This window comes from Rhinolophus sinicus, chromosome 3 (genome assembly GCF_057876585.1).
Source record: "Rhinolophus sinicus isolate RSI-liver-muscle chromosome 3, RSI-T2T, whole genome shotgun sequence".
NCBI classification, from domain to species: domain Eukaryota; kingdom Metazoa; phylum Chordata; class Mammalia; order Chiroptera; family Rhinolophidae; genus Rhinolophus; species Rhinolophus sinicus.
The window spans coordinates 172,833,565-172,861,493 of NC_142503.1; the positions used below are offsets into that span (position 1 = coordinate 172,833,565).

At 47.3% G+C, this 27,929-nt stretch overlaps 1 protein-coding gene across 17 annotated transcripts in view; it reads right to left on the reverse strand.

Annotated features, from left to right (window-relative positions):
• The window catches only part of TMEM229B (transmembrane protein 229B), a 43,794-nt gene that overhangs the window by 7,515 nt on the left and 8,350 nt on the right, over positions 1-27,929 (reverse strand). For 2 of the 17 annotated variants that reach the window (XM_074327324.2, XM_019733583.3), the window contains exon 1: positions 7,287-10,926. The gene's annotated coding sequence lies outside the window, so the exon portion shown is untranslated. The other 15 variants (XM_074327318.2, XM_074327315.2, XM_074327322.2 and 12 more) reach the window with 14 other exon arrangements.

Sequence of the window (27,929 nt, forward strand, 5' to 3'; positions counted from 1 at the left end):
GGTTAGAGGTTAACAATATGACATCTAGGTAGGAGGGGTGGAAACGTGAAATGTGTTGGTCCTTATACCCACATGTGGTGGTTAAAAATTGGAGGGTTATCTCAGCTGTAGAGATCCCTCCTGAAGAGTGAGGGATCCCAGCACCACACCAGACTCCCCAGCCCAGGAAAAGAAGTCCCCACAACTTCTGGCTGTGAAAACCAGTGGAGACTGTGGCTGAGAGAGATAGTGGGCAGCTAGAGTCCCAGGAGTTCCTCTTAAAGGGCCTGTGCATGGACTTAATTGCTGATGGAATCACTTGTTCTGAGCTCCAGCACTTGGGTAGCAGCTCAAAAGGTGCCAGGGATGTATGAAGAGGAACTGAATTGTGTGGCTTCGTGGCAAGGGCAGGAGGGGCAGCTTTCTCCCAGACAAAAATGCTGACAGGAGCCATAGTTCCTTTGTTGAGCCCTCTCCCACCTACCACGCAGACAGAACTAGCGACACATCTGAATCTCCATTAACCTGGCTAACACCATTCACACCTCCCTGGTGATTCTGCGAGACCTCACCCACCCAACTTGTGGGCCTACCCAAGCCACTTCCAGTGTCCTGTTCATACCAACAGCCTGTCTTGGCTCATGCTGCAGACTTTCCTAAAATTTCTCAAAGGTCCACAAACCCCAAACAAGCAGCATCTGGCCTTAGCATGCCCCGTACCTCTTGCTAAGCATCCCTAAGTCTGGAACTAGTGGCAACCAGCCTCAGTTCACAGCTTAAGTTCTCCCAGGCACCTCCAAGCCCAGCACAAGTGGCAACCATCTGCAGCTCACTTTGTAGCAACCAAGGCTCAACTACAATAGAAGGGCACATACAGCCCACACAAGGGATACACGTGGAGCACCTGGCTCAGGTGACAAGGGAGACTGTGCCACTGGGTCCCACAGGACACCTACTATATAAGGCCACTCTACCAAGATTGGGAAACATCTCTGCCTAATACATAGGAACAAACACAGGGAGGCAGCCAAAATGGGTAGACAAAGAAACATGTCCTAAATGGAAGAACAAAAAAACAAAGCTCCAGAAAAAGAACTAAACAAAATGGAGACAAGCAATCTACTAGACGCAGAGTTCAGGACACTAATTATAAAGATGTTCAATGATCTCAAGGAGAACTTCAACAAAGAGGTAAGAAATATAAAAATGGAGATAGAAAATATAAAAAAGAACCAGTCAGATATAAAGAATACAATAACTGAAATGAAGACTATATTAGAGGGACTCAAAAGTAGATTAGATGAAGCAGAGAATCAAATCAGCGATTTAGAAGATAAGGTAGTAGAAAACACCCAATCAGAACAGCAAAAAGAAAAAAGAATGCCAAAAAATGAGGATAGTTTAAGGGGCCTCTGGGACAACATCAAGCATACCAACATTTGCATCATAGGGGGACCAGAAGGAGAAGAGAGAGAGCAGGGAATTGAAAACCTATTTGAAGAAATAATGACAGAAAACTTCCCTAACCTAGTGAAGGAAATAGACATACAAGCCTGGGAAGTGCAGAGAATCCCAAACAAGATGAACCCAGAGGCCCACACCAAGACACATCATAATGAAAATGCCAAAGGTTAAAGACAAAGAATCTTAAAAGCAGCGAGAGAAAAGCAGTTAGTTACCTATGAGGGAGCTCCCCTAAGACTGTCAGCTGATTTCTCAACAGAAACTTTGCAGGCCAGAAGGGATTGGCACGAAATATTCAAAGTGATGAAAAGCAAGGACCTACAACAGGATTATTCTACCTGCAAAGCTACCATTTAGAATGAAAGATAAAAGAGCTTCCCAGATCAGAAAAAGCTAAAGGAGTTCGTCACCACCAAGCCAACATTACAAGAAATGTTAAAGGGCCTTCTTTAAGAAGAAGAAAATGATAAAAAATATGAATAATAAAATTGCAGTAACTACATTCCTACCAACAATTATTTTATGTGTAAATGGATTAAATGCTCCAATCAAAAGATAGAGTCACTGAATGGATAAGAAAACAAAACCCTTACATATGCTGCCTACTTCAGAGATTCACTTCAGATCGAAAGACACACACAGACTGAAACTAAAGGGATGGAAAAAGATATTTCATGAAAATGGAAACAAAAACAAAAAGCTGAAGTAGAATACGTAAACTTTAAACCAAAGTCTATAACAGGAGACAAAGAAGAACGCAGCAATCCCACTTGTGGGTATTTATCTGAAAAAACCCAAAACACTACTTTGAAGGAACATGTACATCCATATGTTCATTGCAGCATTGTTTACAATGGCCAAGATCTGGACTCAGCCTAGTGTGTATCAATGGATGAATGGATAAAGAGGAAGTGAGATATATATAGACATATATATATATATGTCTATATATATATATACACATATATATACATATATATATGATATTGTAATATGATATTGCAACTCAGCCATTAAAAAGAATGAAATCTGCAACAACTTGGATGGATCTAGTAGGTATTGTGCTGAGTGGAGTAAGTCAGGCAAAGAAAGACAAATGTTATATGATCACTTGTATGTGGAATCTAGAGAACAGGATAAATGAACAATTCCAACAGAAAGAAACTCATAGATACAGAAAGCATTTTGACTGTTGCTGGATGCGGGGGTTGGGGATTAAGAGGTACAAATTGGTAGTTACAAAATAGTCATGGGGCTGTAGAGTCTGGCATGGGGAATATAGTCAGTAGCATTATAATAACTATGTATGGTGTCAGATGTGTACTGGATTTATCAGGGCAATCAATTCGTAAGTTATATAAATGTCTAATCACTGTGTCATATACCTAAAAATAATATAATATGGTATGTCAACTGTAATTGAAACATTTTTTTAAAAAGATGACATCTGCAGTCTGCCTGTCTGTCTAGGAACCCCAGTCTCATCTTTCAGCTACAGCAGGCATCATCACAATAATACCCACCCTTGTGCATTCCTCTGTGGTCTTCCAAGCACTCTCCTTCACATTTTGTCATTGGTTCTTACACAATTAAGATTCATGTGAAAGGGCGGGTAGTTTTACTCCCATTTTTTAAGAGAGAGAGTTGGGGCTCAGAAAGAAGTCATTTGTCCCATATCCCAGCGCCAGTGAATAGAAGAGCTGAGACTAGCATCCATAGCTCTTGATTTCTACTTCAAAACTCATCCTCCTATATAGCGCTGCTCATCTCTTAAATGTGAATGCCAAACGTCACCCACTGCTCAAAAAACATTCAATGGCTGCTCATATCCTAATGAAACCCTACAGCATCCTTGGCCTGGCACAAAAGACTCTCCCTGATCTCACTCCAATCTACTTTTTCAGCCTTATTCTCACAGTCCAGCTCTCTCTGTCTTCACGCTTTTGCAGATGCTATCTATTGTGTTTAATGTGCCCCTCTCCTCTCACCACAAGTACAAACCCAGCTTACAGGTTACCTTCAGAATAAAATCTTTTCCATCCTCCCAGCCACAAGTCTTCTCTTCTTCCTCTGAATACCCGCAGCACTTACTCTGTCTCTTTCTCGTACAGATGATTTTCTCTTTTATTATGTTGATAACTTTTAGTCTCCAACTAGACATCTTTCCTGTGTATCCCACTCCTTGCTGGACACCTCCACCTAAATGTCCCATAGGCACCTCAAATTCCTTTCCTAAATCAAACTCATTATCTTTTCCCCCAAACCTGTTTTCTTCCTATGACCCATCCCGATTACTGGTACGACCATGCGCCCAGAGGCCCTGGCGTCGTTCCAGCTTCCTGTGCCTATCCTCACTCTAACATGAGCTCCCTGAGAGTAAGGACCTTGTCTGTCTGGTTGAGCACTGCATCCCAGTGACTAAAATAGTGCCTGGCACACATTCAATTCAATAACAAAGACATTTCTTTATCAGGTTTCATTTGCTACCTAACAAATCATCCCAAAACTCAGTAGCTTAAATCTACCTTCATATATATTATCACAGCTCACGTGTCTGTGGGTTGGCAGATCTTGGAACTCGAGACTTCCACCGTGAGACGACGAGTCCTCTGGAGGTGCTGTCCTATGCTTGGCTGGTGTGGCTCTGCTCCACTTGTCTCTCATCCTGCTCGTGCGCCCAGGGGACTAACCCCAGCATGTTCTTCTCATGGCAAGGGCAGAGGCACAAGAGCGAGCAAGCCTGACTGCACCAGCACCTTTCAAGACTCTGGTTAAGTCACGCCCACTGACATCTTGGCTGAAGCAAGTCACATGGCAAAGCACCAAGTCACCCATTAGCTCCTGTCCTTTCTACCTCTTATATATCTTTGAAATTCATCTCCTCTTCATTTCTCTTCCTCGTTGCTGCAACTCTGGTTCAAGCCCTTGTCATCTCTCATCTGGATGACTCCAGTCATCTCCCCGCTCATCTCCATCTTGCCTCACTCCTTTCCAATGTATTCATCACACTATGAAAGAGTGTGTAGAAACAGCAATCTTTCTGAAATGCAAATCCAATGTTTCTCCCCACTTGAAGCCATTAGTGGGTCTTTAACATCTACAGCGTAAGGCTTAAACCCCTAGGGATGGTCGGCAAAGCCCACTGGTGACCCACCTCTGACTTCCAGATCTTTACACTGATGTTTTTGCTACCTGGGCTGCCCTTCCCAACTGCTAACACTGCTACCCCCACCCCCACCCATGGCCCATGAACCCATAAGCCTTCAAGAGCCAGCTCCTCCTCTGAAGACTGTCCTAAGCATCTGCATCTCCAGAGCTGTCCACCCCTCACACAGGTTCTTCCTCCTGAGCCATTACCAACAACAAAGCATGACTCACAGGTTTGCACAGGGTGTAATGGTTAAGCACAGGAGATCTAGATCCTAACTGCGGGGATTTGCATCCTGACTGATTACCACCCCCTGCAGGATCTAGGGCATCTTACCTGACCTCTCTGTGCCTCAGTTTCCTTATAGGTAAAGTGAGGATAATAAAAGTACCTACTTCTGAGAGTTATTGCAAGGATAAATGAGCTATTATAATAGATACACACTACTAAGAATACAGCCAATGCTCAAGAAAGGGTGTGTGGGGACAGAGTCCCAGAAAGCAGTTTCCAGGCTCTCGGCCTCACATGGAAAGGTGCTGGCTTGGTTATCAGATGGCCATCAGCTGTAACCAGATGGCCACCCGCTGTGGCTGGGTGGCCTTCAGCTATTACCAGTTAGCCATTAGCCACTAATATAACTGCCATGGCTACACTAGGGGGTTGGTGGGTTGGCAGTGAAGCGGGCGGCAGGTTGCAGTTAGCAAGTGGGGTTAGCAAGTGCAGATGGTGGACTGCGGATCATGTGGATCCTACTTCCTGTGTCTCGCCCGGCCACCAGTGAGACTGGGGTGCAGGAAGACCCCTTGTGGGGGTACTGGCAGATGTTTGCTTTTGTGTCCCAACCAGCGGCCAGCGAGAATATAGTGGTATGACTCCCCTATCTATGGCTCTGTGGGTGTTTCTTTTTGGCCTCACCATGTCCTGCGTTCTGGTGCGGGGAGTGGAAGCAGAGTCCCTGCATGACAGGGTGCTATCATTTCTGGCCCAGAGCCAGGCTTCCTGGTTGGCTTCTTTGCTTAGCGTGCGCCCTCCCACTTGAGGCAGGGTCATTTTGCTCCTGCCTTCACTGGCGGCCGGGCGGTTCCTTGTCAAGCAGGTCAGGTCTTCACTTTTACCCAGAGCACTAACCTGGCAGCCAAATAACCCCGTGAAAACAGTATTTACACATACAGCCTGAGGGAGAACAAAAATTCAGCTGAGGAGAATTGGCATGAGAGTCTAGCTTTCATGTGGCTGAGCGAGGAAGGGTCTCAGAACCAGCCCTCTGACGGCGAGGCTTGAAAAAAAAGGTGGGGGCCGGCCCAGTGGCTCAGGCGGTTAGAGCTCCATGCTCCTAACTCTGAAGGCTGCCGGTTCGAATCCCACATGGGCCAGTGGGCTCTCAACCATAAGGTTGCCGGTTCAACTCCTCGACTCCCACTAGGGATGGTGGGCTCCACCCCATAGAACTAAGATTGAATACGGCACCTTGAGCTGAGCTGCCGCTGAGCTCCTGGATGGCTCAGTTGGTTGGAGTGTGTCCTCTCAACCACAAAGTTGCCAGTTCGACTCCCGCAAGGGATGGTGGGCTGCGCCCCCTGCAACTAGAAACAGGAACTGGACCTGGAGCTGAGCTGCGCCTTCCACAACTAAGACTGTAAAGGACAACAACTTGAAGCTGAGCAGCACCCTCCACAACTAAGATTAACACACTGTTCCCCAGTAAAGTCCTGTTCCCCTTCCCCAATAAAAATCTTTAAAAAAAAAGAAAAGAAAAGAAGGGTGGAATGATGAAAGGGCCAGCCTTCCTGGTACAGCTTCTCACACCCTTATTTCACCCTGAACCCCTGACAGACCACTCTGTCTCCCACCCCATTCAGGCCCCTCTGAACTTGGGTCTGTCCGCTTGACCTGCACTTACACCCCTAGCACCTCATTCCCACGGGATCCAGGAAATGGCCTTCCCGTTCAGCCATGCTGCAGCTTGACATAACTAGTGGATTCATCACTCAGGTAAAACCCCCACCTTGATGCTGATTTTAAAACCCTGCTCTCCTTGCCTCTTAGTCTCAACTTTTGGGATTCCCAAGAGTGGTTGTCCAGTCAATAATAAATTAAAAGCTCCAATCACCCCTGGAGCAAGTGACTTGGAAGAGCTGGAGACCCAAACTCTAGGAGCAGAAGCAAGATTAAAGACGTAGCTGTCAGAGGGAGAGAGAGGGCAAGGTGCTGGGCAGAGGAGAGGATGGGGGAGAAAGCAGGGTGAACCTAAGGCCTGGCTTCCATTTCTGGAATCTTCCATACCTGGAAGAACATAGATAGGTAGAGGGGAAGCATACCTAGGCAAGGTCAGACCACGTTTGAGGGGTCGTGCCAGCAGAACACATCTGGTCCACACTAGAAAAATGGGGGAACCTAGAAGTCCTGGCTGAGGCCAGGAGATGGGAGTGAAGACAGGGAACAGAGATATGAGATCGTGTCGTCAGCTGGGATGGTAGTTCACACATGTTGGGACAGACGCTAAGATTAGAGGCAGGCATTAGCTTGGGTGGATTTTCAGAACTCCACTCCCCAAACCCATGTCTAATAACCAAAGGAGCTGTGCTTACACTTTGAGCTAGGACAGGCTCTCCCACCCTCTGCTGGGCCCAACAGACACCTATCCCTGCTCTGGCCTCCCCCCATCCGAGCCCTTGGCCCTGGACCCTTCCAGTACCTCCTTGCTCAGCCCTGGGATCAGAGCCCGGGGAAAGCCGGCATCAGGAAGAACCAGCAGCACGCTGGATATTGGCTTCTTTCTCCTGGTGACAAACGCAGTATCCTGAGGACCATGACACAAAAATGGGACAGCCCAGGAGAGAAAATTCAGGGGGAAGGAAAGGGGAGGAGAGCATGGGCAAGACTGAAGGCAGGAGAAAAAATTTGGAGAGCAGTGGACAGTTTCACAAGAGGGATTTTGGGGAACAACACTCAAGTACAAGTGTTGATAAAACTCCTCATGCTTGTTGATGAAATGGCCTGGGAACACACAGTTCCATCAAGGACCAGAGCTCAAGGAGACTTGTCAGGGCAGGGCACTGCCCCACCAAGGGGACAGGTGATTGGAAGGAAGTGGGCTGGCTTTCAGAGTCCTGCTCCCTAGGACTAGCTCACCTACTGAGCTATCCCTCAGGGTGGCAGAGAGTAGAGTGAGCAGTTGAGAGGGACAAAGAAAACGCCAAAGGAGCCCAAGACAGGCAGGAGGCAAAACCAGATGAGATGACTGTCCTTGGTTTTGGCAAAAACTCCCACTTTGTTCCAGGAAGCTGAGGCTCCACAACACAATGACTCTGGGAATTTTTGTCCAGAAGAGCATCTCGCTAGAAAATAGGGCTTCCCGTTCCATGCAGCCAGGGTGGGCAGGCCTTCCTCTTTCACCCCATTTACTTCCCACATCTTACTTCCCATCCCCAGACACCAAAATCGCTGCAGTTCTATGCTCTGGGGAGATGCACAGCCCTTCTAGGGGAACCCTGAGGGCAAGGCAGTGGGGCGACAGCTTCAGTAACCTGAGTCCTGTGCTGGAGGTGAGTGGAATGAAGGAGGGGTGGGCAGCTGTTCTTGCATCCAGGTGCAAGACACAAGGGCTGAAACTATCCTGAGTTCCCCTGTGGTTATCAAGTTGAGGAGGGGAAAGGAAAACATGGGCTTGCTTCAGGGCCAGAAGGAAGCAAGTGAGGGAAAAGACCTGTGGTCACTGGCCGGCCCCTAGTCACTGGGGATCCAGAGTTCCACCCTCTCTTGCTGGGGCATCCCCCAGGAAAGGCCCCTGGGATGGCTCTCCCTCCACCTCCCAAGTCACAGTAATAATAATCAGGCAGTCTTCCCAGCGCTTTCCATGTACTAACTCAGATAATCCTCAAGCCCACTTAACAGATGGGGAGATTGAGGCAGAGGAAGGCTAAGTAATTAGCCTAAGTTCTTACAGCTATAAAAGGAGAGCTGGAATTCAAAGCCAGCTCCAGTGCTTTCACTTCCAACAAGCACACTGCACTGCTTGAGGCTGACTACAGGCTTCTCTGGGGCCACTACCATTTTCTGAGTTTCTGCTTCTGGAAGGTTGGGATGGTATACGGAGAGACAACAGAAAGTAAGAAGGATGCGAGCTTCTAGGTAGATAAATTATCAATGAAGCTCAGAACTGGGTGTCAGAGCTACCAAAGTCTTTCAGCCTATTCTGAGAGACCAAGTTCTATTCTGGGCCAAGCTCTGGCAGGATGCACACAGAGGTCCTCCAGGGTCACAAGCTGACCCCCTTATGACCATGGCAGCAGCCACCTCTCTGGGCTTCAAGGCATGTGCCATTCAAAGACACCTCACCAGGACACATATTACCCAGAGCCTCTCTGACTGCCAGCCTGCACCAATGCTGCTGGGAATCTCAAATGACCCAGACCTGCCAGCCAAGAGCAGTGGCCAGCATGCAGGCTGCCCAGAGAAGCCCTGTGCTCAGAACAGCAGCAGACACTGTCAGGAGCAACCGTTCCACACAGGGCGGCAGGCAGGGGAGGATGTTAGAGGGCCTCAGATGCTAAGCAAATCCCAGCTGGCAGGTGCAGCGGGGGCAAGTGGGTTGGGGAACAGAGTCAGCCTGGCACAGAGGTTCCCCAGGGCTCAAGCAGCAAAGGGCAATCTGTGGACGGGGACCGTAGGCTGGGCATCTTGTGCGTTGCCTGCAAGGCTCTTCCCAGACCTCAGTGGCTGCCTCCCTGTTGTCACTCAGGTCGCAGCTCAACTGTCATTCTTCGGAGACGTCTGATCTCCAGTCCAAAATAGCCTCCCCATCACTCACATTGCCCCATTTTATTTTCTTCACGGCACTTTCACTTTCTCATATTGTGTTACTTGCCCATTGCCTATCTCCAATTAGAATAAAAGCTCCACAAGGGCAAGGACTCCGTCTTGTTCACTGCTGGGTAACCAGTGCCTAGAATGGTGCCCGGCAATAAGACCCACGAATACTTTTGGAAGGAATGAATGAATGAGCCCAAACAGGCACAGGCCCTTAACACCTGATGAGGGCAGGTATAAACAGCTTGCCAGCTCAGCCTGTCTCTTCTCCTCTTTCTTGGGAAATACAGTCTTTTAAAAAATTTTAATTCTAGCATTTAAAAAATATCTTCATTATATTTTCTGATTACAAAAGTAACATGTGCCCACAGCTGAAATTTAAATGTTACAGAAAGGAACAGTTTAGAAAGCAAAGTCCCCCATTATCCCACATCTTAGAGAAAGCCACTATTAATGGTGTGTTGTATATTTATCCAGACTAAATTTAGTTTTAAAAGAAGCAAATCCATGCATGATAGAAGGAAAAAGATTCATAATTCCACTAAACTAGCAGCCATTATCATTTCTCCTTTGCAATCTTTTCTCCTGTGTTTATTTTACAAGTTACCATAATGTACTTATTCTGTAACCTGACATTTTCACTTATTGTATCATAATCGTTTTTCCAAATTGTTATATCGCCTATGTTCTCGTTATAATGACTGAGTACTATTCCACCAAGTAGAAAACTATAATTTACTTAACATAGATGTTCAACAGAGGGAGAACAATTGTTTCTCATTTCCAGTGTTACATTTGCTATGCCTATAATTAAAGAATTCTCTGGGACTATTTTCTAATGAAAGATTTCTTAAATAATTCCAGAAGTAGGGTCACTGGACCAATGGTAGAAGAGTTTTGAGGCTGATGATGTAGCTTGCTCTGGGGAATCCTGTGCTATGTGGGGAAGAGGTCTCCTGTCTGAGTCACCATGTGCCCACCATGGCCTCCATAGCCATCCCTCGACTCCCACACCACTCCCCTGGGCCAGGCGTGCTCACACCACCCCATCTACAGATCAATCCAAGAACACATTTCCTGAAAGACCCTCCAATCACAAACGGATATTGCAAGCCCAAGCTCAGTGAAACGGCTTCCAGCCCTGTGTTTTAAACTCTCAACTGGCAGTAGAGTCTAGTGCTACCTAAAGCTGAGAAATACCTCGTTAGTCGTTTCCCTCCCTGCAAACTCCTCCATGGAATCTAAGGCTCTGGGCTCCTGTGGACCAGTCTAGCCACTCCTAAAAGCTGGTCCAGTCAGGAGTGCAGAAGCAGCAGCCCTACCTGCCCTGCCTTCCAGGGGAGCCGTCTGCCTGCTGGTCCCCCATCTCCCAGGGGGACTGTCTGCCCTGTATAGATAGAACAGCCTGTAGGTCGGACAGGCTCTGGGGCTTGGGAAAGCAGCCAACTGTCACTTTTTTAAAGCACGATCTAGGAAAATCCAGAGTCCAAGGCTGGAAAAACAGGCCACGCGAGGACAGGTGAGACTCTACAGTTGGGGCCCTCTCGCCCTATATGGAGCTGGTCCGGTCTGAGGAGGAGATGCAGCTGAAACAAGACAAAAGCAGCACAGGACTTGCTCCTCTTGACCCCCTAGTGCCCACTCTTATGGCAGTTCAGGTGCCACAAATCCCTCAACTCCTGGTGCCCTGGATGCTCTAGCCAGGGTCATGGAAACGGCTCATGGCATCTGAGCAGAGCCCAAGTCCCAGGTGAGGAGCAGTTCCTACAGGGCACAGAGGCAGAGCCCAAGGTCCAAAGCATCCAAGAGCCTACAGACAAGAAAGAGAATTTGGGAAGATGCCACCTGCTATGTGCTCACATCACTGGCGTCAGCCAATCTGGGTCTGGCCCAGTGTTTAGAGGTCATGTGGCTATAACATGGCTGCAGCACAGGACATGGCCTGAAACTACTGGTCGCTCCCCTCCCATTGCTGCCCTCTGGCAGGCCTTCAGACAGAAAACATGCTCGGAACAGGGACTTCCAGACGTGGGCCCATGCTGCTGAGTCAGGGAGGGCTGGTGATGCCCAGTGAGCCGGAAGCATACTCACTTATCTCACCCTTGAGTGCGCGGCTCAGAACAGACATCAGGGTCACTGTCCAGGCATGTTCCGAGTTACCCTTTGTCCTGGTGCCTGGCTGGGCCTCAGTGTCATTCTCAGCAGTGTGGGCCAGCATCAGTCCCAGGCCCCAGCTGGTCCTCAGTTAGTGGGCAGGCAAGGGCTTCCCTGTGTCCCTGAGAATAAAAGAGGAAATGTTCATCGGTTTAAACTGTCCCCAGCTTCAAGCTACTAGGCCAGCTGGAGAGGAAGCCTCAAGGCAAACATCACAAGGGCCCCGGCTCCGGACTCAGCACCAGACACATCCTGCCCAGGCCACCCAGGCCCCTCTGCTGGAACTTGCCACCTCCTCTTAGCCATCCTGTGTGCTTAGGTCTGGTTAATCCAGAGTGAGAGCCTAGGACCCACCCTAATTCACACGTGGGGCTAGGACTTAAGTCTCCTCACACCACGAATGAATGTGTGCACACGTAAACCTGAGAGGGGATATAATTTTAGAACCCAGCTCCATTCTCATCTAGCTTCAAATTACACTCTCACCTTCACCTGTAGTCGGTGCATCTGTTCTCAAGGGCGGAAGGCAGGCAATGTCGGACAGTTGTTTGAGAATTTGGGGAGTCAAGCACAGCGACACAGAAAAACCAGCCCACCACCGCCAATAAGAACAATGTGCTCAATCCCCCTCCCTGCAATCCCACCACACTCATGTTTACTTCATGCTATTATTTTATCAGTATTGTTGTTGAGGCCCTTCCTGTTAACATCACAACTGGCTGCACGCTGATAGAAATCTGACTTCATAACGCCCCTTGCCACATACATACTTTTAACATATCCCGAAGACTTGACCATTTGATAGAGATTCTGACATTTTTTGTCTTAATATGAAGGTGCTGACGCTTCCCCAAATCCCCTTGGATACAGCACCATGTACACAAGCCTGGGACAGAGGTCAGGTCTAGCTCGACCCTGTGGAAAGATGCACCAGCCACCTGGAAGTCGTATGTGACTGGGGGTGGGAGTTGGCACCAGTCCCCCATGGATGGGCAAGCAGGGTGGACCACAGAAGGGACACCCTGTGCTGACATGGCCACCTTCCTCCCTCACCCACCCCAGGCTCTCTAAGCAGGGGCGACTCGGACCTTTGTTCCCTAAACTGACAATTTGCAAGGCAGCAGGGGAGCCAAGGAGGAGTAAAAGGTCAGGGGTTGGAAAGCTGAAATTCGCTGTGTGCACATGTGCTTGTGGGGAAGGAGTGTGAGCATGCCTGGGTCTCTCCCTGGGACCTCTGCTCTGACAGAAGTAAAGGGCACAGAGTATGACGGGCAGTGGGGCGGCTGTGCTCTGCCTTGCCTCTGTCCTTCCCCCGCTCCGCTACAAGGGGCCTCCAACCCTGCCCCACCCGTCCATCCTCCATCCTCTTGCCTTCCCCCAGCCTGCCTGATGGTCACCCTGGCACGTACCTGTCACCTTGAGAAAAGGGCTTTAATGGGGCATATCTGCCACCCCCGCCACCCCAGCACCACCTATGCCTGGGCAGTTTAATCCCACCCATGGGCCCTAAGCAGGCCCTAAGCAGGCCATATCAATAGCACAAATCAAAACCAAAACAGGAACAGAAACCAAAACCCACATCCTGGCAGCACAGCCTGCCGGTCGGTGGCTCACTGCAGTCAGCCCCGGGAGCCCGTGGCTGGCGGAGGTGCCTCCCTGGCAGATGAAGCCGCAATAGTCAGAACAGCCTCCTCCAGGGCCAGCCTCTCAGTGGACACATCCTGCTTCCTGGTCTGCAGGCTCTTCCCCCTGGAAGCTGGTGGGGGCAGAGGAGAAGACGATGGTACTGCAGGGGTCCTACCTCTGCCTCCAAGCAACAAGCTGTCCCCAGCCCCCTCCGATACTCCCTGCCCCCTTAGAGAAGGTTCCAGGCTACAGAGGGCAAGAGGCTCCTCTGTGGACCGCATGGCCTGAACCAGAAGTTTTTAGAGCATATGAATGTGTGACGAGCCCATATAGCAACTAACATGTGGGTAAAACTTATACTTTTTCTATCATCTCTTATGATTCTTCCAAGACTCCTGCAGGGAGGGCTGGAATTATCACCACCACTACCCCCATTTTAGAGATGACAAACACTGAGTCTCAAGGCATTAAGAGATTAGGCCAAATCTACACATTGATGCAAACCCTGGACCTCAGGCTCCAGAGTCACCCCTCTCCTTATACAGCACGCCTTCAAACTGCTTCCCATCCTAATCTCATTCTTAAGGCACATGTCTGCACACACACGCTTCATTAAGTGTAATCTATTGAGTCCATTCTGTGAGCTGCTTATTTATAAACACACAGCCAAGTCTCTCCACCAACGTCTCCATCAACATGCCAAGTGCTGCTGGAAGCTTGACGGAGTAGGGAGACCACCACACGGTTTCAAGCCCTCTCTACCTGTCGTCCTCTGCAGCCCATCACACCTACTCTTCCTTCAAGACCCTGCTTCGTTCTCATTCCTTTGATGATGGAGCCATCCTCCACAGTACCGCCTCCCCCGTTATTCTGTCATGGATGTTCCCACAGGACTTTGAACATTCTAATGAAATATATTGTCCTATCTTAAAATTATTATGTGTGTTTCCCCCTCCCCATTATGAATTCCTTGAGACCATAGAATTTCTGTTGGATGGATGGACAAGCAAGGCAGAGAAGGATCCAGCTAAATTCTTAGGTGACTGCACCATCCAGTGTTATTAACCCAACAATGATGGGGGATCTTCTCTAATTTTCATGCCCATCTTGGAGGGGCTCGCTCCCATAAAGCACCGTAAACGTTGGTTTACAATGGTCAGGGCTATCTCTGCAGACAAGGGAAGAAAGGAGGCTGCTCTCTCTCCTTTCTCCCACCTCTAAGAGCCATCACCTGGGTTGAGAGATGGGGTAGGTGCCTTGGGTCTGGACAAGACAGAAGACATGTCACATGCAGAGGTGTGGGGCAGGAACAGAGGATCCCAGCCATCCCGGGAGACACAGCAGGCTCCTATGTGAGCAAAGAGCCAACCTCGGGCTCAGGCCAGAGAATACAATGCCCATTCTGTTATTTCTACAATGTGCTGGCACTCTCAAAAGGCACATCCAGTTTTCATGCAAGTAGGATTCATTTCCCAAAGAGGTTTAACCAGCAGCTGCTGGCAGGAAATTCCCTCTGCATCATTCTCTCCTCACTTATAACTACTTAGGGTAAGCTGGGCTTGCAGGTTTGAATCTCTGCTTCTCTGACCAGAACCTAAAAACCAAATCAACCCCCAGCTCCCACCCTCATTTCTGTGGCCCGGAACCTAAGACAGGAGCCAGAAAGCAGCAGGCGTAGCACTGTCCCTTTTTCTCTCCCACTCTCCTCTTCCTTAACTCTCCCTAAATCCCCCTCACCCCAGTTACCCACAAAGTAAAGAGATGTCCCAAATATGTATTGGGGATCCCTCTGGTTACTCAAAGCCCCCCAGTTCTTCCCATGTGACTCAGAAGAAATATTTTTACTTGTCCAGCAGTAAGACCAGCCCTGAACACAAGTGGATTTGGCAACTTTCCAAACCAAGGAGTGACCATGCTCATCTACAAATGCATTTGGAATTCCAAATCCCCTAGAAGAAAGGCTGTGTATGGTCAGCTTCCCCTGGGGAGCAAGGAAACCAGGCCTTGGGGACCTGGCTGGCATGGGGCAGATGGGTAGAGACAGGGGATGAACTCACAGACACCCCCTCCCACTCCACTTGGCCTTGTCCTTTACTCTGTGACCCCTCGCTCAGGGTTTGGAATCTGGGTTTCCCTGCCCCCCAGACATGTCACCACCCTGTCTTCTGTCTCACCTGGAGGCCACCCTGTCCTGTCACCCTCTTCTTCTCCCTTCCTCCTCTCCATCCAGCCCACTCTACTTGACATGTCCCTCCCAATGTCCCCTCTGCACAAACACTGCCTGCCCATCCCCAATACCTCGGAGGGTGGTCTCTGGCCCCAGGCCCCTCTCCTTTCGCTCCCATCCCACCTCCTGGCACTGGGTAGCTACTGCTTGCTGCCTGAAAGGCTGGACAGCTGCTGGGCTCTCTAATTAGCTGCCTGGCTGCTATCCCAGAGCAAGGCATGTGTTACTGTAAAGAGCTGCCTCACCTCCCCTTCGTCAATAATCCCCTATGCAGATCCCATCAGCAGCAGCTGAGGGGCCCTAGAATCTTTGTCACATGAGACCAGCAAAGCTCCTTCTGTCAGCTGGGAAGGGATAGAGTGGTCTCACAACCTCACCAACAAAGTCACCAAGCATTTATTTATAGGGGTTTTCCCTATTACTGCCACACTCTTCGGGTGTCCCACAGGTTACCGCACCACACCATGCCTTTGGAGAAATGGGGACCCTCCCCTTCTGTTGCCTCGCCAGTGGAGGCAGAAAGAAGTCCAGTGGGTCTTTCAGAGGACAAGCCAGGACTGCCTCAATGGTGTGACACCAGTACCCTACTTTTCACAGCCAAGTCACCCCAGAGATTTCTAAACAACCAGGAGACCTAGTCCAAGAAGTCCTATGGAGGCTGGTTTGTTTATTCGAGGTATTAGATTCCAGTAATCAACAAATATTTATTGAGTCCCCGCTGAAGGCCAAGCACTGTACTCGGTGTGAACAAGGCAGTGCTCCTGCCCCTTGGAGCTCACAGACTGGTGGGGAGACAGAGAATGAGGAAACCAGCCAATGCATACTGTAATTTCGGATTACAGTATGGCCACGAAAAAGGGGAAAGGCCTGGTAGGAGACAGAAAGAAACTGGATGTCAGAGGGAAGTTCTTAAACTCCTCTAAAGAGGTAGCATTTAGGCACAGATCAGAACGATGTAAAGAGACTATGCAAAGAGTTTTGGAAAAGGCATTCCAGGCACAGGGAACGGCAGTCTGTGAAAAGACCCTGAGGTAGCAGCAAGCTAAACAAAGTAGAGAAATAGCAAGACCCGAGTAGCTAGAGTTGGTGTAATTAAAGGGTCGGATAATTAATTCCCTACCCCTTATTGCAAAAGTCTTCTGGTTGTCCCTACAATGCCAGCTGAGCCAAGGCAAAGCTCCTAGTTGCCAAGTGAACATGACCAGGAAGATTCCCACTGCAGGCAGGGGCTAGAAACTGTAGGTCCTAGTCAGCTATTGTGTGGCACCATATTTATTAACAAATAAAGGGAAGGGAAATCCTATGACTGATGGCTTCTGATCAAAAGAATCTAAGTAACTTTACCAGGCCCTCTCTAGCCTGGGTGCTTCACTTTAACAGGAAAGTAAATATGCCTTTTCATTCCAGCTAGTTTGTTGGGTTTTCTGTCACTTGCAATCCAGAAAATCTTGACAAACACTAGTGATTTCCCCTCATCTGGAGCACACCTAGTTGGCACGAGGATCACATATTTGAGTTCCACCTACCCACCTCTGCTGCTGTCAAAACCAGAGGCTCTGCCCCTGGCACATAGGAGAGGGCAGAATGAGAATAAGATGGGTCAGAGGCCTAACACGGTGGGTCACGGTAGGGCAGCTCTAGCTTTGGGGGCTCCCAATCTCCCTTCTGGTCACTGTCCCAACTTTGTCCTGTTGCCTTGACTGATAGAGGGGATGACTCACCTGATTCTTCCCATCAACTTAGCATACCTTGACTGTCTTCTGCAAACAGGACATGTGAAAACTGGTAACTTGGAGACAAGGCACATGCCAAGGCCAGGTAGCGCACGAATAGATTATTTTTCTACAAACTCCAGAATTACACTATGCAGTTTGATAGCCACTATCTACATGTGGCTATTTAAATTTTAATTGGCAATGAATGAATAAAATAAAACATTCTGTTCCTCAGTTACACAGGCCGCCTTCAAGGGCTCAGTAGCTGCATGTGGCTGGTGTCTACCACTTGGACAGTGCAGACAGAGCACATGTCCATCATAGAAAGTTCTATTGGACTATATGCTTCAGCACTTACCAAGGGTGATTGGAAGGCTGCTAAACACACAGACCTAAAACTGAGCTCCATTTCCTTGCTCTTGGAAATCCTTTCCTTCTGAACAGACACCCCCTGCCCTGCCTCTTCCTCGGGCTCAGCCCACGTTAACCAAGTCTGCCACTATGAGATGAAGGGAGGGTTAACCCCTGTTCCATGAAAGTTACTGTCCACTGTCTGAAGGGTGACTTACATCCAAGAGGCCAGGAGAGGGCCCTGGCTATTGGCGGATGAAGCCAGCCCCTCGGTCTCTGGCTTTAATTCAGTCTAGGGGTGCTGCTTGGAATGTTTAAAAACTCCTAACCATTTATTGGGCACCTTCTACGTGCCAGGCAGTTTTCACACTGGACATCTCAAAACCTCTCCCCAAGTCTAAGAGGTGGGCACTAACTCTGATTTACTCAGGCGGCACGAGAAATTCAGAGGTTAATGAGAAGGCAAGCACTTCCCCCCCTATTCCACACATAAGAGATGGGGACGTGTGGACAGGAACTAGGAGACTTAATTTACCTATGGCAATGAGCCACTTACAGTTGTCAAGAGGTTGTCATGGCAGACAGTCTCATGTAAGCTGCCCTTTTCAGCCTACTCGAGTCCACCCAAGGGTTTGGGAGAACCACCTTCCAAGGGTCTGCCCATGAAGGCCCAGGTATTGAAAGACATCACATCAGGAAGACAGGAAGACCATGGCACAGGTCAGCCTGGGAAGGTGGTAGGGGTCAGAACACAGACCTACGGCATTTCTTCTGTGAAAAGAGGCGAGGGGCATGATCAACATTTTGTTTTAGAAAGAGATCTGGGCCGTGAGTTCCTTATCTGTGCATCCACAGCCCGGGTAAAACTCGATATACAGTAGGGACTGAATATCCAACAGGGAAAAGGCAGAATGCAAGTCCTCCAAGCGTTAGGGGGCCTGGCCAAGAGGTGTGAAGGCAGGGGCACTGGGTGAAAGACCGAGGAAGGAGATTTGCTCTGGAGGAGCTGTGACGGACGCTGTGGGCTCTCCACCTGACCCAATCTGTCCTGCAGAGAAAAGGTCAGCATACACCAGGCTGAGCACTGAATGCAGCCAGGCCCTTCCACTGTGAGCCTTAAATTCAGAAACCCTGGCTCCTCGGTCTCTCACTAGACATCTCCATCTACCTCGAAAGTACTGAGCATTGCAACGTGCTCAAAATATGGCTTCAAACAGCACTTGGGCAAGAGTAATTAAAGGGAATGTTATCTCAGTCAGTCTCTCATTAGCCTCGTAATTAGACTGCTGAAAATAATTAACATTCCTTTTGACAAAAGAAACAGAGGACCCATTACATTCATTAGGACAGCCTCAAACCAGCCTGAGCAAGGCCAACAAGAGAACTCATCACCTCCCCGTCCTGTGGAGGACAGAGTCAGCATCCGGTAGCTCAAACCAAAGTGAGACCAGCCCTGGGCGGGCTCTGGGGCATGCTGATGCACGTGACAGTGGAGCCCTGCTGTATATATTACAGATCACAATGACACACATGTACACACTCAGAGGAAAAGAACTTAAAGTAAATGCATGACTATATCAAGATGGCAGGCCAGGGGCATGCGCCTATCTCCCTCAAGGCCCTAGAAAATGACAGAAAAGGCATTTTCTAGAAAGAATAAATCTCTTACAGTGCTGGAAAACAAGAAGGAATTATATGGGTTCCCTAAAGATGGAAGGCAGACGGGAATCAACATGTGGAAAAACTAAAACCCCCCAAAATAAAACCATGACATTAATAATAATAATAATAATAATAATAATAATAATAACTCACACTAATAGAGCACATTTATATGCCAGACATTGTTCTAAGAATTTGGGCCTATATTATCTCATTTAACCCTCACGAAAATCCTTTGAGATCGAGACTGTTATTATTCCTACTTTATAAATAAGACACTGAGTTACATAGCTTTCCCAAGGTCACAGTGCTAGTAAGTGCCAGGACTAGGATTTGAACCCAAGCAGTGCAGCTGAGGACTCTACGCTCCGAGGAGCAGCTCTGGAGGCTCTAAGTTTGGAGCCAGCAGATTGGGGGCCAAGGAGAGGCCCTGAGTGGTTGGGGATTGGATTTGGAGCAGCCGGGCATGTAGACCCCTCCCACCTCTCCATCCATGCTTGTGCCCTGGACACCGGGAGGGAGGCAAAAGGACACTTGCACCAGCTCCTGTCAGTCCCCAGCCCCTCCTGGCCACAAGCAGCGGCACCTGGCTCTGGAGCACAGAATCGGCATTCACATGGAGGTCACTGAAAAACCTCAAAATACAGTGAGAGGAGCATGTAACCAAGACTCACCAAACATTTCACAAAAACCAAACCGTGAAACAAGCACCAAATTTAAGAACTGAAGTTCTAGCTAGAAAACAAAATCAATGAAGTCAACAGAATGAAATGTTTTTAAAAGTGTGATTAATATCCTCTGAGGGGTAACGAGGGGCTACTGAATCCATGAAACAAAATAAGGCTGTTAGCAGGAAAACATCAAAGGTCTTAGAAATGATAGAAACACACCATGGCTAGTTATCTCTGAATCAAAGAATAGAGTGACTTCATTAAAATTTTTCTTTATAGATTTCTATGTTTCTAAACTTCCTATACTGAACATATATTACTTTAAGAATCAGAAAATTTATTTTTTTAAATGCCTGGCCCGAGATAGGTGCTCAATAAGATTTGGTTGCAAAGCAGTTACTTTGCAAAACAAAAGGAAGTAGATTCACACACACACACACACACACACACACACACAAGCGCGCGCACAACAGACCTTGGCCCTATCCAGGCTGGTCCATAACTCATTGTCCCTCAATTGCACCATCCATGCTCTCACCTCTGAGTCTCTGCACACACAGCTCCCCTCCTAGAATGCCCTTTATCTCTCCTCTCTGTTTATCCATATTTGCCTGTTCTTCAGTGCGCACTCAAAGATTAGCCTCATTAAGGAAATGTCCCTGCATCCTGTTTAACCCACCCCATCCCTCCTCCCCCAAACTCTGAAGGGCACCTAATTCTTCAGGTCATAGGACAGCTCTGGTTGAGTTGTCCTGTGGGGGTCACAGTACTGACAACTTTTATGCCCTTTACATTTCAGTAAGTCCAAGTCTTGTCTCCCCAACTCTATACTAGGCTCATTAAAGAGAGCAAGAGGGCACAGCCTTCTCTTCATACCCCACTGTGTCCTATAAAGCTCAGAGGCTTTCGCAAGAACATTCTCATATGTCAGTTGAGTGAATGACAAATGAGCTTCTGTTCCTGGTGGGAGTAAGAAGAGGAAAACTATTGTGAAGATGTGGTTATTCAGCAGGGCTGGGCCCCGCACAGAACATGGGCAAGGCCCTCAGAAATGGGCCACCTGGTCCCAGACAGCTTTGAACTCCCACACCATGGTGGGATCCAGAAATACCTGCAAACCCATAGAGGATGGTTGGCAAATCCAGGGTGAAATGCTGATAAAGAGCAGGATGTTTATATGGTCTTAAGGTATCTCCCCACAGATCGCTTATTAGTAGAAAGGAAAAATAATAAAGGCACAGTGAGGAAACTGGACAAAATCTTGACCGAGTGTGATCAAATTTCATCTCACACGTAAGGGGCAGATGGACATCCAGTGCTTCTGGAATGTAATATACTAAAAAGGATGTGGTATATCCCAGCTGGGAATGTATAACCGAGAGTCTAAACATGAGGCAACATCAGACAAATCCAAAGGGAGAACATTCTTAATCTTTTTAAAGGGGAAGGAGGAGGCTATATGCTTCAAAAATGCCAATGTCATGAAAGGCAAAGAAAGACTGAGGAACTGGATTAAAGGAGACACGACAACAAAATGCAGTATGGGAGCCTAGACTGGATCCTGTACGGGACAGGAAAAAATGCCATAAAGGACATTATTGGGCCAATTGACAAAACTGGAATACAACCAGCAGATAATTATAAAACAACATCCTTATTCCTAGGAAATCCACACTGAAACATTTAGCGTTAAAGGGCCATGCTGTAGGCAATTTACTCTTAAATAGTTAAGAAAATAAGAGAGAGAGAGAGAGAGAGAGAGAGAGAGAGAGAGAGAGAGAGAGAGAGAGAGAGAGAACATAATGATAAAGCAAATGAGATAAAATGTTAAAAACAGTGAATCTGGATAAAGAGTATACGGGTATTTTGTACTATTCTGGCAACTTTTTTGTAAGTCTGAAATTACTTTTCAAATAAGTTTTGAGAAGAAAATAACAAGGGGTACCCTTCCATTAGGGAGAGGGTGGACGGAGAAAACAGCGAGGGTGAATCCAGGGAGGGCATTGATCATCACGTCTGCAACGGGCACAGAAATTCCAGCTTTGCCCAAATAGCCCTCATTTCCTCTCCCAGTTTGGCCCTTCCCTTTTAATAACTTTTTCATGGACTTACATCTTCCTCTCACAAGCTCAGCACTCTTCTAGGAAGCCTCCCTACTAATGCCAGAGGACAGGATTGATTCACCTTTGGGGTCTATTCTTATAAGTAGTTAATGTTTTCTGGAAATGTTTTGACATCTATTTTGTTTACGAGCCCATAATAATGAGGCAAGTTATATTTGTTAAGCCTCCTAGGGGTTTTATAAAGTATTTCATTTCCCCCCAAAATGTTGTGGGTAGTCCTATTCATACTGCCTAACTTAGGCTTTAGGCCACATTCCTCCCTTCTGAGATCTCACACAGGCTTCTAGGGTAGATGCCCCATTTCCCACACCACTATCACCATCACCAGTGTTACTCCAAAGGAACCCCCCTTCCCCACCCCACACACAGGCACAATTCCTTCCCCAGGTTCACTGTCTGTCACAGCTGGGTGTAGTCACTTTCAATAACTCACAGCCAGACAGAGTCTCTTTAAGCAGCCTCACTGCGGGCTAAAGGGAATCAAGCAAACCATCATATTGTACAAATTCATTTACTTATTAATTCAGAAATCCTTACATGCATTTTTCATGTGCAGACTCCGCAATGCTAACTATGTTGGAGTATGAAAGCTGAAGCATAACAGTGGGGCTGGTTGTTTTTAAAACACTAGTAATATAAAATCTTGGAAATTCAGGGCGGCCGGATGGCTCAGTTGGTTACAGCGCAAGCTCTGAACAACAGGGTTGCGGGTTCGATGCCTACATGGGCCAGTGAGCTGCGTCCTCCACAACTAGATTGCAGACACCAATCTGCCACTGACCTACCGGAGGGGCAGCCGGATGGCTCAGTTGGTGAGAGTGCAAGCTCTCACCAACAAGGTTGCAGGTTCAATTCCCACATGGGATAGCAGGCTGTGCCCCCTGCATCTAAGATTGAAAACGGCAACTGGACTTGGAGCTGAGCTGCGCCCTCCACAACTAGATTGAAGGACAATGACTTGGAGCTGATGGGCCCTGGAGAAGCACGCTGTTCTCCAATATTCCCCAATAAAATTAAAAACTAAAACCAAATGAACAAAAAAATCTTGGAAATTCTACTGTAATACCAAATACCAGAAAATTTATAATAATAACTTATATTCTGATGGTGCTTTTGACTTAAGTGAACCCTTTCAAGTTCATCTCATTTTTTATCCGTTCATTAATATGTTCATTAAACAACTACTCAGTGTCTACATCATGCCTCCAGGTATATGCAAAGACCACAGAGGCAAAGACCCAAGCCCTGGCCACAGGAGGCTGACATTCTAAGTGGTCCTGGATTGCCCCACTGGCCCGCCTGCTGGACACATGCTTAGGGTACGGCCCATGATTTTAAATAATTTTAAAGCAGAGAAAATAATGAGAGGGAAGCAAAAAGAAGCTATTGTGGCTTCATTGCACAAGTAAATGTTGTTGTTTTTAAAATCATGGTTTTATATTATCACTGAGAACTACATGAATTTATTTTTCATTACTTGTAGGACCCTAAACTGGTCAGTGCTGAGGGCCTCTAAAGGTTTTAATCTGGCACAAACAGTAAGTACAGGTTACAATCTTAAATGCCAACAAGGGTCAGGTAGGCAACTCAAATTAGTGAAGATGGGAGAACTATTGAGAAAGCAGGACAATCAGGACTGGGGGAGGGATTTATTGGGCAGGGGTGAGAGAGAGGAAGGAGCGGAGGGTGACACCAGACTTCTGACATGGGCAACGGTGGTGTCATTCCCTGAGAGAAGAGGATACCAGACGAGGCTCGAGTTGGAGGTAAGCACAGTGAGCTGCTGCGTTTTAGATGTTCGAAGTCTGAGATGCCTGCGGGACCCCAGGGGTGGCAGGTCTGGGACCCCAGCTGGACAGAGCAGCACAGAAGAGGAGCATGCTGGGCAGAAGGTGGGAGGGGTGACATCCATGGCTGTGAAGGGCCCTGAGGAAGGGCCAGGGAGGCAGGAGGACACCCAGGAAAGGACCCTGGCAAGGAAGTGAGGCAGGAGAGTTTGGGGGGGGGGGGCGTCAATTGCAGAGGCAAGTCAGACAGGGACTAAAGAGATTTAGCAGCACAGAGGTCACTGCGGACCATTTAAGGAGGAGGAGTGACTGCATAGGGAGGTGACTGAAATAGGGTATATGGATAACTCTTGAGAAATTTGCTTGTGAAGGAGGGAGAAAGCTGCTGGAGAAGTAGCGATGAGGAGGGTGTACTTTCCCCTCCTTCCCTTCCTTCTTTCCTAATTAGAGAGACCTAAGGATGTTTAAATGCTAAGAACAATCACAGTGAGGGAGAGTTTGTGAATGGGATCTATGTTATGGGGTACACACGGATGCTCTGGCTGTCCTGAGGCCGAGGAGGGGAGCACAATAAGCCACAGTCCCGAAGGCCAGCAGAACATGTGTGTCATTAAATCCTCTTTACAGAGAGGAGACCCTGACATCGGGAGTTAAGGTCACACAAATATCAAGGCTCTCTAGCCCAGACCTAGGACGCAGGTCTCCCAGTTCTTGGTTCTGGTCCCTCTTCCAGACCAGTAGTTCTCAATGGGGCCACCCCTGGGGTAGGGGGCTCTCTATCAGCACCACAGTAGGTAGGGAGTACCACAGGTACTGCCAGACATCCTACAATTTCCACAACAGCCCACAAAAGAACTCTCCCACGTGACTTTAGAATGGTCCACAGAACATTCGGAGGTGAAAAGTCCATTTGTAATTATCTGCATCTAGAAATAAACACAGAAGATTTTTGTATGGTTTTAACATATACTGAATTGTCCAGGAATGCCACTGGAGTACAAATCAAGGGATACTATACTTTATGTTCTTTGGAACTTTACCAAGAGTGGTTCACCATTTTGGAAAATCCCATCAACCTCAGCAGCACCTCTCCTGGTATTTGAGTCACTCACACCACACAGTTGTATCTTTTGTGGGTATATGTGGCTGTTACATTCTCAGGAATTCTATGTATAGGTTCAAGCATTAGACCCCTTCCTTCTGTCTTCTGTGTAGTCATGCCCAAGCAATTACTGCTTAGAAAATGTGATATTGTATTATAACTAACTTGTTCCTTGGTTCTCTTTTCTATTACAGTTAAGGCATTTTACTGATATTTTTAAACTTATATAAATAGGTAGGTCATATTATCTATAAATTCTATTCAGGGTAATTAGGAGGGATTACAAATATTTGCTAAATAAAAAGGGGGCACCATTCTATATCGTGTGCCCCTTGAAGCAAGAGAAACTATAGTGCTAAGGGGAATGAAGGGGTGAGCAGAATCGGGGTGGCTTCAAATGATCAATCCCACACAATAAATTCAATGGTCTTTTACAGATATCTACATGAAGCTTGTGAGTGAGGGGTATACAGACAATGTGGTAAATCTATGGGGCTTAAGAAAACTATTCAATTGGGCACTTTTGGGAAATTTCATTTCTATGATGAATTTAAATTATACCTTATCTTAGCATTTTCCAGCATAATGACAATAAGTAGAAGACCACAAGTCATCTGTAAGGGCCAGGGAAATAATAAATGGTTCAACATCCAGAGGCAAAGATATGTAGACGTCAAAGACACAGGTGCCAGGCTTGCTCTGGAGAATATCATCTTAATGGATGAGAAGATGAGTAAACAGTTTGTAAGAGGATGCTTGAGGATGTGTATGTATTTATGGAAGACACTATAGTGCAAGGAATTGTGGACAGCAATAGGTAGAGAGAAATGATCTCAGAGGACCTCCAGTAGGTTAAATAGGCAGGCCAGAAATACTCAGGGCTCAGACTCTGAGAGGGGCTGGTTATTTAATGGTGGGGGAAAGGAGGCCTAAATTCCCACGGGAGTGCCCATGACTGCCAAACAAGGACAAGGAGAAAAGAGAAAAAAAAGATGTAGCCTTCAATCAAGAGGGGGTAGGAACGTGTCCTCCCCAACCTGAGGACCCTGAAGCCTGGGGAGAAAGGAAGGGAGCAGCCTGCTGGCTTGGAATGTTAATGGGAAGTCCAGGAACAGGGATTTCTGAGCCTGGCTCTGCCACGAACACTCTATCACCTCTCCTCTCAGTTTCCTCACCAAAAAAATGAATGAGACATGTCAGATTCCATCATTGTACATTTTTCTACAATTTTCATGTTTTTCTAGGAGCCTTTGTAAATTTTTTTTGAAATATTTAAACATCAGGTCAAAGCAGCTATAAGAGTTAACGGACTGACTCTCAAACGAGTAGCTGTATCCCTTCCCAGAAAATAGTGAAGGAACGAGGCTCAGTTGGGTTCCAAAGAAACACCTACAAGTAGGAAGCACATCCAGGAACCTGACTGCAAGTCTCTCTGGGTCTGAGGGTCTGAGGCAGCACCCCTCCCCACATCAAATACATGAACATTTCTGCGGCTACATCTCTAAATATCCACACTCTGCAGAGCAGATAGACAACCAGTGGCCAAGTCAGGTTTTCTATCACACGAGTTAAATAAAAGCTTTCAGTTTTAGAATGTTTCAGGTTTTGAAATGGTGAGTCTTAATAGTATTACATAGCTTTCTTATTGAAAAAACGCAGCAAATTGGACCCCAAATGTTTGTTATAAACTTATGCAGAAAAGAGAGTCGCAAAGTCTTCACCGGTGATCTCCCAGCAGAAGGCGATTTCTGAAAGTCAATCAAGCCCAGAGCAGACACAGCAGCATTTTCCACCAGCCAACCAACTAATAATATTAGGTTGGTACAAAAGTAATTGTGGTTTTTGTCATTATTTTTAACCTTTTAAACTGCAATTACTTTTGTACCAACCTAATATTAAACACCGTCTGTGTATAAAGCTTTGTGCAGAGTCCTAGGGAGGTACTAAGACATACAAGACACAATTCCAGCCCTCAAGAACTTAAAAGTTAATGGGGGCAAGAAGGTAAACATAAATCACAGAATATTGAAAACTGAAGGGTTTTCAGTTTTCAGAAGCTAATCCATACCATACTTTAGAAATGATGGAAACAAGGTTCAGAGAAGTGGAAGGCCTTGTATAAGTTAGTAACAGGCCGGCGGTTAACGGCAGGCAGAGATCACAATGTGGGTTTGCTAACTGTTCTGCAATGCTCCTTGCATAAAAGCACATCATCGTTGCCAATTTAGTGATGAAATTACAAAAGGAGGAAAAGATCCCAGCTGAAGTGGTTTGGGTCAAATACATCTTTGCAACAAAGATGAACGCTGACTTTTAAAAGGACTTTGGCTTGGGGAGCCAGCAAAGCAGATAAGGGACCTCCAGGCAGGGAAATAAATGAGGTGTGGGGTGGGCATGTTGATGGCAGGTTAGCCGGCCATGTGGATTAGGCTCTGGTTAGGATACAGGACGAGTCGTTGGAAAAGCAGCTAAAAGCGATGCGTGGAGAGCTTGAATGCCAGAGTGAAGACTCAACAATTATGTCCTGAGGCAGCATTTCCCAATCTTTTGCCTTCTGACTGCATGGCTTGTCGTGGCTGCCCATTACCCTTGTGGGAAGAGACAGAGCCTAGTGGTTTAAAAGTGTACACCATAGGGTCAGATCTTCCCACTTGAATCCAGCTCAGATGCCAACTGTGTACCTTGAACAAGCTGCTTAACCTCTCTTTTAGACTCAGTTTACTCATTTGCAAAATAGAGATAATACAAGTACCTCCCTCATAAGGGTTAAATGAAAGAGCATGCTTACCGCACTGAAAACGGTACCTGATATTATAAGTACTCAATGTGTTAGATGTTGTTAACCTTTTTATTGAAGTTAAATTTTTAGTTAGATACAGAGGGTGCCAAAAAAATGTATACACATTTTATGAAAGGAAAACTGTATTAAAATTGTAATACCCAGTGGACAGGTAGCTCAGTTGGTTAGAGTGCGAGCTGTGGGCAATAGGGTTGCCGGTTCAATTCCCACATAGGCCAGCGAGCTGCGCCCTCCGCAACTAGCATGAAAACAAGGAACTGCCGCTGAGCTCCTGGGAGGCCAGATGGCTCAGTTGGTTAGAGCGCGTGCAA